General features: G+C 39.4%; 1 non-coding gene and 2 pseudogenes across 1 annotated transcript; 2 read left to right on the top strand and 1 right to left on the bottom strand.

Moving 5' to 3' along the window:
• Positions 1-11221: 11221 nt before the first annotated feature.
• LOC148198511 (uncharacterized) lies at positions 11222-15185 on the top strand (annotated as a pseudogene).
• LOC124844565 (small nucleolar RNA R71) lies at positions 11878-11985 on the bottom strand. Its single transcript, XR_007029374.1, has one exon. It is a non-coding gene; the product is annotated as a small nucleolar RNA R71 (small nucleolar RNA).
• An 845-nt stretch (positions 15186-16030) lies between the features above and the next one.
• Positions 16031-16693, top strand: LOC148198510 (uncharacterized; annotated as a pseudogene).
• The last annotated feature ends 4068 nt before the right edge of the window (positions 16694-20761 follow it).

Below are 20761 nucleotides of genomic sequence, written 5' to 3'. Positions count from 1 at the left end.
AATATGTTGTTGGGGTTAGATTTCACCAAGTTCCTTCTCATGTATGTAAGAATTCTTCTGTATGCATTAATGTCAACGTCACTCACTAAATTACTTACACCCGATCCCTCGGTGAAATAAGCTTGTCCTCAATCACCAGTTCATGCAATTCCAAGCATTCCTAGTGATGAGTCAATATTTTCTTGACTTCACCCAGTTTATTATGCTAGAATTAATCAGGGAATTGTGTTTAAGTGTGCGGTATTTTTCCGTTTTTGCTAACTGTGCTTAATTTGACCAAAAATTCTTATTTTAATTAATTTGAATTATCTGAGCTTATTATGTTCATTATAGATTGCAGGAAAACTTTTGGAGATACATTTTGGGACATCAGGAAGAATGCAAACAAATTCAAGACTCTCCACATAGACATTTTAGAATTAATTAAATTGTAATTCAGTAGTTTAGAATTTTTGAATCAACTCTCACATTTTGGGTCAATTTTTGGTAAAGTAGACTAGACCCAAAAGTGGAGGTGAATGACTTGGCACCTTAGGGTTTTTTGTGTGGACCCCACCCTTATTAAAAGAGAACTCACGGCATAGGAAACAGGAGCCGCCAGCCCCCACGGAATTACTCTCGGATTCGGCTCTTGATTTTGAAAAAAAACGTGGTTCTTGAATGATGAATAGAGAGCACGCTTACATTTTTGGCTTTTCTATTTCGTTTTTGCAAGCGCTGGATTCATGAACAATGTTTGTTTACTTTTTCATTCAATGAAAAGTGCACGGTTTGAGAATTAAATTAGAAGCTCATTTCTTTTCTACTTGGGATAATGATAGCAACAAGCACGTGAAGAAGATGTGAAGCTGATTTTGTTTTAGAAGAGAATGTTTATTTTCGTTTAACGGAAGAATGAAGAGTTGTCCATTTGTTTATTTGGAGAAAAGCAATTCAGCTTTTGGCTTTTAGTGAAGCGGTTCAACAGCAGCTCACGGGAACGTCTTGGATGGAGAGCAACAGCGTGTGCGCGTTGAGCTGGAAGAAGTGAAGTGGTGTCTCGGCCTGTACGTGTGTTGGGCAGCGGCAGCACTTTGGAGCAGCAAGTGTTCACGGGAGAGAGATGAAAGAAGTGATTTTGTGTTTTTGTGCAGGTTTTAAGGTGAATTCGGTGAAAGAAGTGAAGAAGGAGAGAGATGAAATCAGAAAAGACAATAAAAAGTGCAAAAGGAGAAGCCGAAGTCACCGCTCAGCGGCAGTTTACCGCTGAGCGGCACTCAGGAGCTTGCGGGAGGTCCGCTGAGGGGCAAAATGGCCGCTGAGGGGAGAAAACAAGTCACGCACTCACCGCTGAGCGGTAGTTTACCGCTGAGCGGCACTCTGGAAGTCACGTAAGGTCCGCTGAGGGGTAAAATGGCCGCTGAGGGGAGAAAACAAGTCACGCACTCACCGCTGAGCGGTATTTTACCGCTGAGCGGCACTTTAATGGGCTTGGACTTGACTTTTTGTAATTTACGAATGATACATAAGCTTTAGGGTTTCCTAGGGTTAGGTATCTCTGGCTGGAACGAAGGAAACACTCTCTCTTCCACCCCTTTGAAGGAGGATCTTGGATGCTGAGGCTTCCTCTTCACCTTTTTAGGGTTTATTCTTTCATTCTTTCATTGTAATTCATCTAGGTTCACCATGAATATGTTGAACTAAACTCTGTATGTTTGTTGGGGAATCAATGTAGTCTTTTGAAACTCTCATATATGGAATCTGTTTTTACATCTTTTAATTAAGACTTATGCTTTCTTTCATCATTAGTTAGGGTTTTTCCTCTTTGCTTAATGCTTGCATTGTTTAACTCATTCGATGCATGATTATTGGTTTTGTCGATACGGGCACGTACGGGGAAGTCTAGATCCGGGGAATTTCTCCCAATTTTATATTGGTTGTCGTTAAGCTCCTGCACTTATGAACTGATCATTAGGAATGCTAGGAATTGTATGAACTCGTGATTAGGGAGAAGCCTTCTGGAAAGGTACATTAGAGAGTGGCATTAACAATGATGATTTGACTGTTGAATTCCTAAAATATATGAGAGTGGATAAGATGAAATTGACCCCCAACAACATATCCATACATAAATTTCATTGAAAGTGTTTATCTTTTGCTTTTTGCCATTGATCAAAATACATGCATACATGTTTATTTTCTGTCTTGCATTTTAAACCCCGAATATTTCGTTTGTAAGTCTTAGTTAATCAAGAAACCACATAACTAAACTAGGCCGTGAGTCCTTTGGGAAGAACGATACTTGGTCTTACCAAGTTTTATTACTTGAACGATTCGGTCATACTTGCCGATTGAAAACAAGTTTGTGACATCATAATTTGGTGTTCATAAATTTGTCCATCAAGTTTTTGGCGCCGCTGCCGGGGACTCGTGGTTTAACTGGTTAATTTGTGTGATTATTGATTATCTTCGACTTATTTTTTTTATTTTATTTTTGTTTTTCGAATTTATTTTATTTTATTTTTGTTTTTCTGTTTTTCTGTTTTCTGTCTTTATTTTCTGAATCTTATATCTTCTTTTATATCTTTTTGTGCTAACCAAATCTTTTCTAGGGTTTTGTGTTCTTGTGTATGCAGGAGGCAATTCGAACTAGGAGCAAGAAAACAACAGAACCTCTGCTTGAAGGATTAGAAGACAGTAGACGGAGGAGAAGAATCAGAACATCTAGAGAACTTTTCCCTCCTCCGGAAACTCTGTTGCAACAATCACCACAAGGTTCTGACAATAGCACAGAAAATATGGAGAATAATAATATCAGAAGAACTCTTGTTGATTACACCAACATAGCTGGACCTCAACACTTTAACAGCATAGCTAGACCTAGAGTCAATGCAGCCAATATGGAGGTCAAACCAGCACTAATCCAACTGGTGAAGAGTAATCAATTTAATGGGTTATCTCATGAAAGCCCATATGAGCACCTTACTACATTTAATGAAATTTGCAACACAGTGAAAATCAATGGGGTGCCAGACGAAGCAATCAAACTTAGTTTGTTTCCTTTCTCATTGGGAGGCAAAGCTAAGCTTTGGTTGAACTCTTTTCCAGAAGGAAGTTTTACAGAGTGGGAAGCAGTGGTAACAAAGTTTTTGAACAAATACTTTCCACAATCAAAGGTGACAAAAGGCAAGCAAGAGATATCTTCATTTAAGCAGGGCATGGAAGAATCACTGGGGCATGCATGGGATAGATACAAAAGTCTGCTAAGAAAAACACCCACGCATGGCTTTGAAGAACAGGAAGTAGTCTTAACTTTCCTTGGGGGGCTTGGTTCACAAACCAAGATGATGCTTGATGCCTCAGCAGGAGGCAATATTAAATGGAAAACTCCAGAGGAAGCTATAGAAATCATTGACAACATGGCTACTAGTGATAATGAGCTCAATAGTGAAAGAGGAGTTCCTATGCAACAAAAAGGGGTTCTCCAATTACAGACCCATGATGCCTTGCTAGCTCAAAATAAAATTCTAACTCAACAGCTGGAGACTCTGACTAAAACTCTTGCACAATTACCTAAAGAGTTGAAAACTGCTGCACAGGTACAAACCCAGTTGTGCGAATTATGTGGAGGTGATCATATCAATGGTCAATGTGCTTTTCCAGTGGAGGCCTTGGAGGATGTTAATTTCATGGCTAATCAATTTCCATACCGTCAAGGGAATTACAATCAAGGGTGGAAACCACATCCAAGCATTGGTCAAGGACAAACTGGGCAAGCAAATCAACATAATAAGCAGCAGCAGCAACCAACCTTTTGGCAACAGTTATCTATGCTTAATGAAAAATCAACAAGGTTGGAAGAAACTCTTCAGCAATTCATACAGAAAACCGAATCTTCTCAAAAGAGCACTGAAGCTGCTATAAAGAATTTGGAGATTCAAATGGGTCAGATTACTAAGCAATTGGAAGAAAGGCCAAATAGAAATTTTGGGGCTAATACTGAAGTTAACCCTAGAGAAGAGTGCAAAGTGGTAAAGAGTGTGAATGAAGAGATAATTGAGTTAGAAGAAGGAGAAACAGAAGAAAGAAGAGAAATAGAGAGCAAAAACAATTTTCCTTTTCCAATAAATCAAGAGAAACAAATGGACTTCACAGAATTATTCAGAATGGTGGATAATAAAGCACCTTGGGAACAGATTTTACAGAAAATTGCAGTTTACACAAAATCTGATGAAGAAATCTCTACAAAGAAGAGACGTAGAGATGAGGAGGTAAAAAAGTGTATAATTGTTAAAAAAGAGTCATTCCCTCCTAAAGCGTCAGATCCAGGTAGTTTTTCTATCCCTTGTACTATAGGGAAGAAAAAGGTAAAGAAAGCTCTCCTTGATTTAGGTTCAAGTGTTAACTTGATACCTTATTCTTTACTGGAGCAAATCGGCAATGTTAAAATGAAACATGCAAAGATTAAAATAGTAATGGCCGATGGATCTTCAAAGGAGCCATGTGGGATTGTAGAGGACATTATAGTTTGTGTTGGCAAACTTCAGTTCTTGGCAGACTTTGTGGTGATGAAGATGGAAACTGAGAAGATACCTATCATACTTGGAAGACCGTTTATGAAAACGGCCAGGGCTATCATAGATGTAAATGAAGGTATAGTGGTGCTCCAGGATAGAGAGGAGAGAGTGGTGGTAGATGTTTTCAAAGATGAGATGCAAGCAAAGGAGGAAGAAGCTAGTTATAAAGCTGCATTTCGAGATGCACCCACGACTAGCCGTAAAGAAAAAAATCTTGAGGTTTCAGGTAACCATTGTTTGTTGTTTCAGGTACCCCAGGAAGAAGAGATTGGAAGAGGAGAAGAAATTCCTAGAGACTGGAAGAAAAGAAGACTCCAACTTGGCAGACCTGTTAGAATCAAGAACAAGTTGTGGGTTGTGAAGGGCTTTAAAGAGAAGGAGATGATAGAGATAGAGTCTCCATATTCTAGAAGAACCAAAACAGTTCAAAGGAAACAGCTGAGGAGTTGGTGGAATGACAACATCAACTACAAAGAAGATGGAACTTGAACTTTATTGGGTCAAGCTAATGACATTAAAAGAGCGCTTGCTGGGAGGCAACCCAGTGAATTTAAAAACTTTTGATTTGGTTTTGTAATTTGTAATTTGTGAACATTATTTTTGTATTTATTTTGTTGGATATAGCATCTACTGAAGGATGCTAGGTGGTTAAGTATCTACTGAAGGATACAATGGCTGTAATACCTACTGATGGGTGTTGGTGGATTTTGGGTCAGGCTCGTGACGTTAAACAAGCGCTACCTGGGAGGCAACCTAGTTGATTGAATATTTCTGTTTGTTTGTTTTAGTTAGGGTTTGCATAAGCCTTTTGAACATTGAATTGCAGGGAGCCAGTGAGGGGCATGTCTAGGAGGCACGTAGGTTAAGAAAAGAAGGAGAAGAGCACTTCACGAAAGTGCCGCTGAGCGGTACTTTACCGCTGAGCGGTACTCTCGCAGAATAGGGTTTTAGTTCCCCTTAGCGGGACCCGAGCCCATTAGGGTATTTTTAAACCCTAAGCTGCGCATTCTTTCACACTTTCAGACTTTTCTTTGCACAAACACTCCCACATACCTTCTCCAAGGTTTTCCACATCTTTTCACTCTTCCCTCTTAAGAAAATTTCTCTTCCACTCACTTTTTCACTAGTGTGCCATCAAAGTTTGGGGTTGGAAGAGAGCATTCTAGCTTGGAAGCATTCTCATTGCATCTAGTATCTCCACCCAAGTAAGTAAACTGCATTTTGTTCATTCTAGGGTTTTGATTTTGAATATGATTGTCAAAGCATGAAGATTTAGGGGTTTTTGATTTCTTGGCATGATTTGATGATATATTGGATGTTTGAACCGATTAAACTGCATGATTATGAACTGGAAAACTGAAAATTGCATTTGGGTGGAGTTAGGAAAGCTTTAAAACAGGTTTTTCAAAAATCTGCAGAGTTACCGCTGAGGGGTAAATTGCCGCTGAGCGGCACTCTGCCAGATTTGATTTTTCTGGTTTTGTGTGATCTGGAATGTGGTACTGGTGGCGCTGAGGGGAAATTCTGGCCCTTAGCGGTGGTTTAGCTTCAAAAGGAGTTGTGTTCTGTGTTTTACTAATGATTAACATCATGTTCTGTGGTTTTGTTTGTGTTTTGAATGTAGGAATGACATCATCTTCAGGAAAAAGATTGAAAACCATGGCAACCAAGAGAAAGGAAAAGGAACCAGAGCAACCCCACTCTAGCAGGTTCCTCTCTAGGAAACATGAGAAACACTTTAAAGTGGTTCAGGACAGGAGACTTCTGATGGAGAGAAAGGTTGGAATGATACCTAACCTTGCTCCTCAATTTGGAGAGCAAGTTTTAGGGAATGACTGGCGAAAGCTAGCCACTTATCCTACACCTGCCAACATAGCTGTGGTTAAGGAATTTTACACCAATGCAAAGAAGATTGGTGATTATCCAGCTGAGAATTATTTGGGCTATGTAAGAGGCCATGCTATCAGGTATGATCCTGATTCAATTAATAACTTTCTGGACACTGTATGGGCTGGTGAGCAGTGCCAGTTTGCTCTTTGCATGGAGGAAGCTGCTGATTATGAGGATGTGGAGAGAGTACTGTGTATACCTGGAGGACACTTCCAAAGGAATCGATCTGGCTCAGTGGTTAACATTAGGAGGACAGATTTGACTCCTCTTGCAAAGTATTGGATGGCGTTTTCTCATGCCAACATTCAGCCATGTTCACATGTGTCAGATATTACTCTCAGCAGGGCATTCTTCATCTACTGTGCTATCAGAAACTTGAATGTTAATATTGGGCAGGTGATAGCTGATGAGATTAGTGTGTGCGCCAATACTTCAAACAACAAAGCACCACTAGGACATCCTTCTTTGATCACGCACCTTTGCAAGATAGCTGGGGTGGACACTTCTGCTCCACCTTTTGAGAGGCCAAGAAAAGCTATTGATGAGGCCTACTATAGACAGTACTGTGGAGGTGATGATGCAGCTCAGCCAGTTCCACCACGCCGTGCTCGTAGAGAGAGAGGGCCAGCACAGAGCCAAACATCTACTGAGACACATGAAGCAGAGCCATTCCAGATGAGGGACATGTATATGTCTCTTATAGGGGCTCAGTTGCAGTCCATTCACAGAGGGCAGGTGGCCACTGCTGAGATGATTGTGGGGATGTATGATACACCTCCAGCCCACAGGTGGACTATGGATGAATTCCATAATGTGGTAGCTTGGCCAGAGGAACCAGTGCATGGAGGAGGAGCTGGAGCAGCTGAAGCTTCAGCTAGAGATATGGAAGAAGATGAAGCTGATGAGGATGATGCATTTGAAGATGATGAAGATGAGGAGGAAGAGAAAGATACAGAGGACAGCTCAGATTGATGAGGAGCTGAGATAGCATTTACTGATGAATGCTATCATGTGCTTATGCTTTGTGGTTTAAGTTTTCTGAACTTATTTGTTTTTGTTTTTAGATTAGGGTTTGATGTACTCTATTTGAAACCTGGTTTCTTGTGATGGTTTGCTATTAACTGTGATTGTATGATAAGTAATGCTGAATGATGCTTATGATTGATTGATGTTGAGATAGATGTGCACATTAAATGCTTATACAGGTGATTCACAAGCTTTGTGAACAAATGCAGGATATTATGATTGTGATTGTGAAATTAAGCAGGATGTGTATGTCAAATGTGAATGAGCTTATGTGTGAGATTTTGAGCTCCAGAGTTGTTATTGTTGAATGCTATTACTTTGAAAGCATGAATGGTTTTGCCCAGGTTTTCTATGATTGAATCAATTGCTTGTTTTGCATCATGTGATCAAGGCCATTTGTTGAAAACCTTTTTTATTGGCCAAATTCATAAAATTAGCCCACTAAAAGAGAACACTGTGTGTTCTATCCTTTGAACCCTTAGCCTTGAAAATACACTGAAACCTTTAATTGAAAAATCTTTACCTTGAGTTAAGTAGAAGATCTTGTGTGGTATTGTTAAGTGTTCAAGTTTGGGGTTGTTGGGAAAACATGAAAAGCATTGAGCTAAGAGCTAAAAAGTAAGAATATGCGAAGAAAAAGAAAACAAAAGAAAAAGAAGTAAAGCTCAATGCAAAGGCAAAAGAAAGTTGGGAATGAATAAGATGATTGTGTTGTTATGATTCTCTTAACTCAAGGATTTTGTGATCCAGAAAAAACCAATTTTCTTGTTAGCCCAGCCACATTATAAGCCATAGAAAAGTCCTTGTGATGATGCATGCTTGTGAATGTTTTGATTGTGGTTAAATGAAAGGCAAAGTTGATTCATGTGACATTGTGGTAGTGGAGTGAATGACTGATTACCTCTTATACACTTGTGTGTGAGTGAAACACTTTACCTGGTGAGGAAGTATTCCATGAGCACATGAACATCCATGCTTAATTGATTGATCATTCATGAAAAATAGCATTTGTTGGAATTTAAATGACTTTGTGAACACTAAAACATGTGCACATCTTGATTAAACTCTTGGTCATAAGTTTGAGTGAAGTTGTTACTTATCTTGAAAAAGAGGATTTTTGAATGAGTGAACCATCATATGAATTGGTTGAAGATTGAGTTACATCTTATTTGCTTGAGGACAAGCAAAGTTTTAAGTTTGGGGTTGTGATAACAGTTGAAAAACTGTTATTTTTATGATTAAAATTGACACTAAAAGCAACCTTTACACTTAGAAACTAGCTTGAAATCATGCTTTTCTTTATATTTTTGGAAATAAGAGAGCTGGACAGGTTTATGCTTGATTTCAGTGTTTTTGTGCAGGTTTTAAGGTGAATTTGGTGAAAGAAGTGAAGAAGGAGAGAGATGAAATCAGAAAAGACAATAAAAAGTGCAAAAGGAGAAGCCGAAGTCACCGCTCAGCGGCAGTTTACCGCTGAGCGGCACTCAGGAGCTTGCGGGAGGTCCGCTGAGGGGCAAAATGGCCGCTGAGGGGAGAAAACAAGTCACGCACTCACCGCTGAGCGGTAGTTTACCGCTGAGCGGCACTCTGGAAGTCACGTAAGGTCCGCTGAGGGGCAAAATGGCCGCTGAGGGGAGAAAACAAGTCACGCACTCACCGCTGAGCGGTATTTTACCGCTGAGCGGCACTTTAATGGGCTTGGACTTGACTTTTTGTAATTTACGAATGATACATAAGCTTTAGGGTTTCCTAGGGTTAGGTATCTCTGGCTGGAACGAAGGAAACACTCTCTCTTCCACCCCTTTGAAGGAGGATATTGGATGCTGAGGCTTCCTCTTCACCTTTTTAGGGTTTATTCTTTCATTCTTTCATTGTAATTCATCTAGGTTCACCATGAATATGGTGAACTAAACTCTGTATGTTTGTTGGGGAATCAATGTAGTCTTGTGAAACTCTCATATATGGAATCTGTTTTTACATCTTTTAATTAAGACTTATGCTTTCTTTCATCATTAGTTAGGGTTTTTCCTCTTTGCTTAATGCTTGCATTGTTTAACTCATTCGATGCATGATTATTGGTTTTGTCGATACGGGCACGTACGGGGAAGTCTAGATCCGGGGAATTTCTCCCAATTTTATATTGGTTGTCGTTAAGCTCCTGCACTTATGAACTGATCATTAGGAATGCTAGGAATTGTATGAACTCCTGATTAGGGAGAAGCCTTCTGGAAAGGTACATTAGAGAGTGGCATTAACAATGATGATTTGACTGTTGAATTCCTAAAATATATGAGAGTGGATAAGATGAAATTGACCCCCAACAACATATGCATACATAAATTTCATTGAAAGTGTTTATCTTTTGCTTTTTGCCATTGATCAAAATACATGCATACATGTTTATTTTCTGTCTTGCATTTTAAACCCCGAATATTTCGTTTGTAAGTCTTAGTTAATCAAGAAACCACATAACTAAACTAGGCCGTGAGTCCTTTGGGAAGAACGATACTTGGTCTTACCAAGTTTTATTACTTGAACGATTCGGTCATACTTGCCGATTGAAAACAAGTTTGTGACATCATAATTTGGTGTTCATAAATTTGTCCATCAGCGGTGATTGAATTTTTTTTTTTTGAGGAAAAAGCATTTCATTCCAGAAGCAGCGGGGAGGAATTTTGGAGAGCAGCAGCTGCACCTAGAAGAAGAGGTGTTTCATTTTGGCTTGAAAGATAGGTAGGCGTTGAGTCATTGGAAGGTGCACATGTCACGGCCTGGTGACTCCTGGAGTGCTCCTTCCGTGAATGAGCGTTCACTATCTTCATTTTGAGATGCAGTGATTGATGATGGAACATTCAATTTGAGAATGTTGCCACGGTTTGGATGGAATTTCTTTTTATCATATTTAGCCTTCATTTTCTTTTAAGGGAAAAGCGCTGAATGATGGGACGTTTGGCAGTAGTATAGCAATGCAATCCTTTTATTTAATTTGATGGGGAGATTAGGTGGAAGAAGTGGTGTCACGGCTGGAAGGAAAAGCAGCAATTTGATTAGATGAGAGTAGCTGTATAGTGCACGGTGAATGAGGAATAGATGTGGTCTCACGTCCACCAAAAGGAGAAGAATTCGTTTTTGGCCTGTTAGAAATGCACTTATTCATTTTGGCTTGGAGAGAGACGCGTGTATTTATTTTCACAAAGGGAAGATGAATGTTTTGTTATAGAGAGGTGTATAAGGTGATTTAATTTGGAGCGGTGCATTCAGCATTTTAAATTGGTGTCTTCATTCTCGGTGTGCATTTAATTGTTTAGCTCAATTTTGCATTTTAAATTGGTTCAAACACTTTTCACTTTAATGTTGTCTATTCTATTTAACTGTGTTAATTTAGTTGTGATGTTAGCTTAAGTGACCAACCGCTTTAATTTTGTAATTGAGACCGTTTTTACATTTCTGTTTGCATTCATGTCTTATTTAAGTTCATTCGCATTCACAAACTCTTCATCAACCCCTCCACTACGTGTTTGACCTAATACCTGAATCACAATTGGTCCTTGAGAGACGACCTAGGAGTCACTTCCTAGTTATACTGCATTCTTATTTGCACATAAAATTTGATGGGCCGCGACAGCCGCATCAAATTTTGGCGCCGCTGCCGGGGACCAACGGTTCAGTCTTAGGTCTTTTGTTGTGTTAGTGTGTGTTGTGTTTTGTCTTGTGTTGTGAGTGTGATGTTTTGTTTTGTGTGTTCGTTAATGTGTGTGTTTTATTTGTTCGGCGTGCTTTTTGCGTTGGCAATTTTTGTGCTATCATTTTATGATTTTAGGGGAAATCCTGGGCCTATACCACCCTTTGATCCTGAGATTGATAGAACTTTTCATAGGTTAGTTAGGCATTCTAGAAATTTATCTTTAGAGTCTGTTTTTGAGTCAGTTCCATTAGATACTCTGCATCCTACTGCATCTGGTTCTGAATCTGTATCTTCATCTCCATCAACATCTACATCTGCACATTTTAACCACACTGAGAACAATATGGCACAACCTCCACCTCGCGAGAGGACTCTTAGGGAGATGGCTGCACCTGATTTCACTTATGAAAGCTTGTGCATCCAATATCCTAATGAGGACGTGCCGTATGTTCTCAAAACTGGACTGATCCATTTGTTGCCCAAGTTTCATGGCCTTGCAGGTGAGTGCCCGCATAAGCATCTGAAGGAATTCCATATTGTTTGTTCATCCATGAGGCCTCCAGATGTTCCTGAAGATCACATCTTTTTGAAGGCATTCCCTCATTCACTAGAAGGAGTAGCAAAGGATTGGTTGTATTACTTGGCACCTAGATCCATCACCAGTTGGGATGATCTGAAGAGGTTCTTCTTGGAGAAATTTTTCCCAGCATCCCGGACCACAGCTATCAGAAAAGAAATTTCTGGGATTAGACAGCTTGGTGGAGAGAGCTTGAATGAGTATTGGGAGAGATTCAAGAAGTTATGTGCAAGCTGCCCTCACCATCAGATATCCGAGCAACTCCTTCTCCATTATTTCTATGAAGGATTGAACAACATGGAGAGAAGTATGATTGACGCTGCTAGTGGTGGAGCGCTTGGTGACACGACGCCTGTTGAAGCTAGGCAATTGATTGAGAAGATGGCTTCTAACTCCCAGCAGTTCAGTGTGAGGAATGATTCTATTGTGGTCAGGGGAGTTCATGATGTTGCTACCCACCCTTCATCATCCATAGATAAGAAATTGGAAGGCAAGCTTGACGCTCTTGTGAGTTTGGTGACACAGTTGGCATCCAATCAGAGACCGACACCTTCATCTGCTTCTATTACACGGTTGTGTGTTATTTGCCCTTCTAGTGACCATTACACTGATGCTTGTCCTTCTCTACAACAACCTAATACCCCTGATGCACCTCAAGCTTATGCTACAAATATTTACAACAACAGGCAGCAACATCAACATCAACCACAAGAACAGCAAAACTATGACTTGTCCAGCAACAAGTACAACCCAGGGTGGAGGGATCACCCTAATCTCAGATGGAACAATGCTCCACATCAACAGCAGCAACCACCTCATTTTCAGAATGTTGCAGGTCCTAATAGATATGTGCCTCCTCCTGTTCAAAGATTTCAAAGGCAACAACAAGAGATTCCTGCCCAGCCAGCTTCTCAACCTTCCACTTCTTCTTGTGAGTTACCTTGGAGGAGTTGGTGAAGCAGATGACTATTCAAAACATGCAATTTCAGCAAGAAACAAGGGCCTCAATCCAGGAGACAAAAGCTTCCATCCAGAGCTTGACGAATGAGATGGGACAGATGGCCACACAGCTGAATCAGGCACAGTCTCAGAATTCTGATAAATTGCCATCCCAGACTATGCAGAATCCTAAGAATGTTAGTGCCATCACCCTCAGATCTGGGAAGCAAATTTTTGTGCCCACCATGCCATCTCCGACACCTGAACCTCCTAAACTTTCACCTGCTACTTCCCATAGAAAAGAGGACCAGGCTGGTCCAAGCAAGACATTTGAGGCAGGTGGACCTTCTTCTTCCGGTGGTTCTTCTTCTACCACACCCAGCGCATCTCCTACCTTGCCCCACCAGATTCCTCTTCCATTCCCTCCAAAGGTGATGCCTAGCAAAAAGATGGAAGAGGTGGACAAAGAAATATTGGAGACCTTTAGGAAGGTAGAGGTGAACATACCTCTACTTGATGCCATAAAGTAGATTCCTAGATATGAAAAATTCCTAAAGGACCTATGCACGCATAAGAGGAAAATGAAAGGAGATGAAAGAATCAACACGGGTAGGAATGTATCTGCGCTTATTGGTAAGTCGGTCTCGCACATTCCTGAAAAATGCAAGGACCCGGGTACGTTTTGCATTCCTTGTATGATTGGAAATAGTAAATTTGAAAATGCCATGCTTGATTTGGGTGCTTCCATAAATGTCATGCCTCTTTCAATTTTTAAATCCTTGTCTCTTGGCCCTTTACAACCTACGGGTGTGGTCATTCAGTTGGCAAACAGGAGTGTTACCCACCCAACAGGTTACATAAAGGATGTCTTGGTTAGGGTTGGTGAGCTGATTTTTCCTGCCGACTTTTATGTTTTGGAAATGGAGGACGGATTCTCTCATGGATCCGCTCCCATAATCTTAGGCAGACCCTTTTTGAAAACTGCCCGAACCAAGATTGATGTGTATGCTGGAACTTTATCCATGGAATTTGCTGATATTATGGTTCACTTTAATATTCTTGATGCAATGAAGTTCCAAGTTGAGGACCATTCTGTTTTTAAGATTGACATGTTGGATGACATTATTGATAAATATGTTGTTGATGAGTTTGGTTCTTTGCATGAGAAAGAGCATTCTTTTCTATCTTCTCTACATACATGCATTGAATCTGAATTTGAGAATGATGTTGATTTTGAAGAGGATTTTGATATCCATGATGTTGATGATGTTCTTGATATTGATGATATTGATAATGTAATTGTTATGGATATGGATTTGGAGCCTAATGAGATAGGTGTTCCGCCTTTACCTGTGAATTCTTTGGAGTCAGGATGCACTAACCACTTTGTAGGAAGTACAAATGAATCTGACTTGCGGCACCTATTCTTGAGTTGAGACAGCTTCCAGATAACCTCAAGTATGCTTACTTGGAGGATGATGAGAAGAAACCTGTGATCATTTCCACCTCCCTTGATGTTGTTCAAGAGGAGAAGTTGTTGAGTGTGCTGAGGAAGCACAAGAGGGCCATTGGTTGGACATTGGCTAACATACCTGGCATTAGCCCATCTACTTGTATGCACAGAATTCTTCTAGAAGAGGGGGTAAAGCCGGTTAGGCAACCACAACGGAGGCAAAACCCCGTGATTATGGATGTTATCAAGAAGGAGGTGACCAAGCTTCTGCAAGCTGGGATCATCTACCCCATATCAGATAGTCAGTAAGCCTGATCCATGTTGTGCCCAAGAAGACTGGCCTCACTGTGATAAAGAATGAGAAAGATGAGTTGATTCCTACCAGAGTGAAGAACAACTAGAGAGTCTGCATTGATTATAGGAGGCTCAATCAGGCAACCAAGAAAGATCCCTTCCCCCTGTCATTCATTGATCAGATGCTCGAGCGCCTGGCAGGTCAATCTCATTATTGCTTTCTTGATGGTTTTTCTGGCTATTTTCAAATCAATATTGCTCCTGAGGACCAAGAGAAAACCACGTTCACCTGCCCCTTTGGCACTTTTGCCTATAGGAGGATGCCATTTGGCCTGTGCAATGCCCCTGGTACCTTCCAACGGTGCATGCTTAGCATTTTTAGCGATTTTCTTGAAAGTTGCATAAAGGTGTTCATGGATGATTTTACTATATGGATCCTCATTTGATACATGTTTAGACAGTTTGGAAAAGGTTTTGAAAAGATGCATTGATAACAACCTTGTTCTAAATTTTGAGAAATGTCACTTCATGGTTGAACAAGGTTTAGTGTTAGGGCATATCATTTCAAGGAAGGGAATAGAGGTAGATCCTGCAAAAATATCTGTGATTTCGCAATTGCCTTACCCCTCTTACGTGCGACAGGTTCGATCTTTTCTTGGGCATGCAGGTTTCTATAGGCGCTTCATCAAGGACTTCAGCAAGAAAGCGCTTCCCTTGTCCAAACTATTACAGAAAGACATTGAGTTTGACTTTGATGACAGATGAAAACAGGCTTTTGACCGCCTGATGGAAGCTTTGACCACCACTCTGATCATCTAGGCACCTGATTGGACAACCCCTTTTGAGCTTATGTGTGATGCATCCAATTATGCATTGGGGGTTGTCTTGACACAAAAGATTGATACGTTGCCTCGAGTGATCTGCTACGCTTCCAGGACTTTGGATGCTGCCCAAGCAAACTACACCACCATTGAGAAAGAGCTCTCAGCCATTGTGTTTGCTCTTGACAAATTTAGATCTTATTTGCTTGGTTCTCCTATCACTGTTTCCACTGACCATGCAGCTCTAAAGTTTCTATTGAAGAAGGCTGAGTCGAAGCCTAGATTAATTAGGTGGATGCTCCTACTCCAAGAGTTTGATCTGCAAATCCAAGACAGGAGTGGAGCACAAAATCTGGTTGTTGACCACCTGAGCCGGATTGAGAGAGCTGAGGATGAAGCCAATGTTTTGCCTATCCAGGATAACTTTCCTGATGAAAGCTTATGGACGGTTTCACTTTCTTACCCTACCCCTTGGTTTGCAAATATTGTCAATTATTTGGTTGCTTATGTTTTTCCTCCCTTAGCATCGCGTGCTCAAATTGCTAAAATTAAGAGCGATGCTCAAATTGCTTGTTTTTGAATTTTGAAATTTGAATTTTTGTTTTTTATTTTTTCTGTTTTTATTTTATTTTATTTTCTGTTTTTATTTTTTTTATTTTTTGTTTTTTTTTTTGTTTTTATTTCCTATCTTCATATCTTTTCAATTATATCTTTTGATTCTTTATCTATTTTCTCCATCTTTTTGTGCTAACAAATAATTTCTAGAGTTTTGTGCCTAATGCTTGCAAGATGCAATTCGGACAAGAATTTAACTATATGGGCACTCAATTCTACCAAAGTAATCTCAACCACTGGTGGGAACCTCACTCAAGCATGGATCAAAGTCAATTTTGGCAAGCTGCCGGGCAATTTGAGAATCAACCACAACAACAATGGCAACAACAACCCTCTCTATCGGCAAGAATGCCAACATTGGAGGACACACTTCAACAGTTTTTGCAGGTGTCCAGCTCCACTCAGAAAAACATTGAAGCATCATGTAAAAGAATGGAGATGAACCTTCGTTACATTAGTTAGAGATTGAACGATTTTAAGGTTAATACTGAAGTTAACCCTAAGGAGGAAGGTCAAGCCATTGTCACTGAAAGTGACAAGATTTTTGATGAGAGAAAAATAGGGAGAGATGAGGAAAAGATAGAGAGAAAAGAAAAAGAAGAGTTGAGTGAGAAAGATAAAAATGAAGAAAAAGAAAAAGAAGTCATTGAGAGAGAAGAGAGAAAGAAAATTTGTGTGAAAATAAAGAAGTTGAGAAGAAAAAGAGAAGGGAAGAAAAAAAATAAGAGAAAAGAAAAAGAGAAAATTTAGGGAGAAGAGAAGTAAGAAAAAGAAGATGAGAAGAAAGAAGAAGGAATCATATGAAAAACCCCATCTTCATCTAAAGAAGTATCATAGGAAGGAAAAGAAATTTAAGTGCTTTATGGAAATCTTCAAGAAATTGGAGATTAAAGTTCCTATGATTGAGACACTGCAACAGGTTCCTGGTTTCATCAAATTTCTGAAGAAGTTCAGTAGAAAAAGAAGATGGAACATGAGCTTTATTGGGTCAAGCTAGTGACGTTAAAAGAGCGCTTGCTGGGAGGCAACCCAGTGATTTAAGAACTTTTAATTTTTGGTTTGGTGATGTAATTTTGAACTTTTGGGTATTTTTGTTTTTGTTATAAGTCTGTTACAGGGTTTACATCTACTGATGGATGTTAGGCAGAAGAGTATCAACTGAAGGATACTATGTTTGTATACACCTACTGATGGGTGTTGGTAAGAAAGATTTGCATCTACTGAAGGGTGCTGGAGGATTTTGGGTCAGGCTTGTGACGTTAAACAAGCGCTACCTGGGAGGCAACCCAGTTGATTGATTTTATCTGTATTGTTTGTTTTGATTTTGCTTTAGTTGCATGATAGGGATTGAATGTTTGAGTGATCTGAGAAATTAATTGCAGGGAGCAAGTGAGGGGCATGAGTAGAAGGCACCTAGGGTAAGCTAGGAAGAAGAAAAGCACAACACGAAAGTGCCGCTGAGCGGTGGTATCGTAAAAGGGGCTTAGGTTGCCCCTTAGCGGAACCCGAGCCCATTATGGTATTTTTATACCCTAAGTCACGCTTTGGCCTTTATTTTCATATTATTCTCTGCACACACACTCCTAAACACTTTTCCAAAGGTTCTCTACATTTTTCCTTTCGTTCCTCTTTAAAAAATCTCCCTTCCACTCACTTTCTCACTAGTTTTCCATCTAAGTTTGGGGTTGGGAGAGAGCATCATTGATGGGGCTGAGTTTTTCAAAGCACTAGAGCAGGATTTGTTTTATCAATCACTTTTGTTTCTAGAATAGGATTTGATGTACTCAATTGGAAATTTTGTCTGTTGTGATGGTTTGCTTATGATTGTTGTTTGATAAGTAATTAATGCTTGATGATGCTTTAATATTGATTGATGTTGAGATGTGCATATCATATCCTTATACAGGTGGTTCACAAGCATTGTGAATAAATGCAAGATATTGTGATTGTGATTATGATTCTAAGCAGGATGTTATATGTGGAATGTGAATGAGCTTATATGTGAGGTTTTGAGCTCCAGAGTTGTTATTGTTGAATACTATTACTGTGAAAGCATGAATGACTTTGCCCAGGTATTCTATGATTGAATTACTTGCTTGTTTGCATCATAGGATCAAGGCCATTTGTTGGTAACCCTTTTATTAGCCAAATTCATAAATTTAGCCCACTAAAAGAAAGCATTATATGTTCTATCATTTGAACCCGTAGCCTTGAACATAATTTGAAAACCCCTTGTGAAAAGCTTTACCTTGAGTTAAGTGGAAAATATTTTGTGGTATTGACAAATGTTCAAGTTTGGGGTTGTTGGAAAATTATGAAAGGGAAATTGAAAGCATTGAGCTAAGAGCTAAGAATTAATTATGTGAAAAGAAAAAGAAAAAGGAAAGAAAAGAAGAAAAAGAAAAGCTCAATGAAAAAGGAAAGTTGGGAATAAGTAAGAATGGTTGTGTTTATATGAGTCTCTTAACTCAAGGGTTTTGTGATCTAGAAAAACCAATTTTCTTGTTAGCCCAGCCACATTATAAGCCATAAAAAAAGTCCTTGTGATGATGCTTGCTTGTAGGTGTTTTTGATTGTGGTTAAATGAAAGGCAAAGTTGATTCATGTGACATTGTGATAGTAGAGTGAATGAGTGAATACCTCTGATACACTTGTGTGTTTGAGTGAAACACTTTATCTAGAGAGAAAAGATTCCATGAACATATAAGAACATCTTTGCTTAGTTGATTGATCATTCATGAAAAGTAGCATTTGTTGGATAGTATGTGATTGTGTGAACACTAAAGCATGTGCATGTCTTGATTGAAATCTTTGCAATGAGCTAAATTGAGTATTTACTTGTCTTGAAACGGGAGTTTTGAATGTGGTGAACCATTATATGGATTGATGGAAGATTGAGTTACATCTTGTTTGCTTGAGGACAAACAAAGTTTTAAGTTTGGGGATGTGATAACGGTTGAAAAACCGTTATTTTTATGCTTAAAATTGATACCAAAAGCAACCTTTAAGACTTAGAAACTAGCTTGAACTCATATTTTTATGTTAGTTTTGTGAATAAGAGAGTTGAAAGTGAATTTAATGGTTTTGTGCAAGATTCCCTTGATTTTGTAGGCTAATTGAAGGATTTGAAAGAAGAATTGAAGTACCGAATGATTGGAATGCTGAAAAGTCAACCAGAAACCAGAAAAGTCAACCAGTCAACCAGAAAAGTCAACTAGTCAACCAGAATGTTGAAAAGTCAACCAGAATACTGAAAAAGTCAAACAAACGAGTTTTGGGCCAGTTTTCTGCGATTTTATGATCTGTTTGGGCCTGGACCCGTTTTCTATTATTCTTATGTCCTATTTAAAGACCTAGATGTCTTAGGGTTTGTATCTTTGGCTAAGACGAAGCAAACACTCTCTTTTCCACCCCTTGAAGGAAGATCATGGATGCTCAGGCTACCTCCTCATCTTTCTAGGGTTCTATCTTTCTTTCATTCATTAATGTTCATCTAGTTTCACCATGAATATGGTGAACTAAACCTTGTATTGTTGTTGGGGAATCAATGTAGTCTTGTGAAACTCTCATATATGGAATTTGTGTTTTAACATCTTATATTAAGATACATGCTTTCTTTCATCGTTAGTTAGGGATTGTCCTCTTTGCTTAATGCTTGCTTTGTTTAACTCATTCATTGCCATGATTATTGATTATTTTGATATGGGAACGTACGGGGAAATCTAGATCCAGGGAATTTCTCCCAATAGCATATTGGTTGCCTTTAAGCTCCTGCACTTCAGAACTAATTATTGGGAATGCTAGGAATTGTATGAACTCGTAATTAAGGATAGGCCTTCTTGCAAGGTGATTTAGAGAGTGGCATTAGCAATTGATGAAAAGAATGATGAATTCCTAAAGTATATGAGAGTGAAAAAGATGAAATTGATAACCCCAACAACATACTCATCCATTTAAATCATTAAAGTGTTTGTTTTCCTCTTTTCCATTGATCAACATTCATGCATACATGTTTAATTACTGTCTTTTGCATTTAAACCCTACAATCAATTGTTAACAAGTCTTAAATAATCAATAAATCATATAGCTAACTAGGCCGTGAGTCCTTTGGGAAAACGATACTTGGTCTTACCTAGTTTTATTACTTGATACGATTCGGTCACACTTGCCGATTGTTAAACAAGTTTGTGGCGCCATTTTTTGGTGTTCATAAATTTGTCATCACCCCACCCTACTAAAAGAGAACTCACGGCATAGGAAACAGGAGCCGCCACCCCCCACGGAATTACTCTCGGATTCGGCTCTTGGTTTTGAGAAAAAACGTGGTTCTTGAATGATGAATAGAGAGCACACTTACATTTTTGGCTTTTCTATTTCGTTTTTCCAAGCGCTAGATTCATGAACAATGTTTGTTTACTTTTTCATTCAATGAAAAGTGCACGGTTTGAGAATTAAATTAGAAGCTCATTTCTTTTCTACTTGGGAGAATGATAGCAACAAGCACGTGAAGAAGATGTGAAGCTGATTTTGTTTTAGAAGAGAATGTTTATTTTGGTTTAACGGAAGAATGAAGAGCTGTCCATTTGTTTATTTGGAGAAAAGCGATTCAACTTTTGGCTTTTAGTGAAGCGGTCCAGCAGCAGCTCACGGGAACGTCTTGAATGGAGAACAACAGTGTGTGCGCGTTAAGCTGGAAGAAGTGAAGTGGTGTCTCGGCCTGTACGTGTGTTGGGCAGCAGCAGCACTTTGGAGCAGCAAGTGTTCACAGGAGAGAGCTGGGACGTGACCCAGCTGCCACTCTCTCGGTTTTCTTTTGGCCTTGCTTCTAGGGCAGTGATTGGATTTTTTTTTTTGAGGAAAAAGCATTTCATTCCAGAAGCAGCGGGGAGGAATTTTGGAGAGCAG

This window comes from Vigna umbellata, chromosome 5 (genome assembly GCF_029865625.1).
Source record: "Vigna umbellata cultivar VRB3 chromosome 5, Vumbellata_1.0, whole genome shotgun sequence".
Lineage (NCBI taxonomy): Eukaryota > Viridiplantae > Streptophyta > Magnoliopsida > Fabales > Fabaceae > Vigna > Vigna umbellata.
Note: the sequence above shows the minus strand (reverse complement) of the source record. Positions and strands in the feature narration are given on the sequence as shown.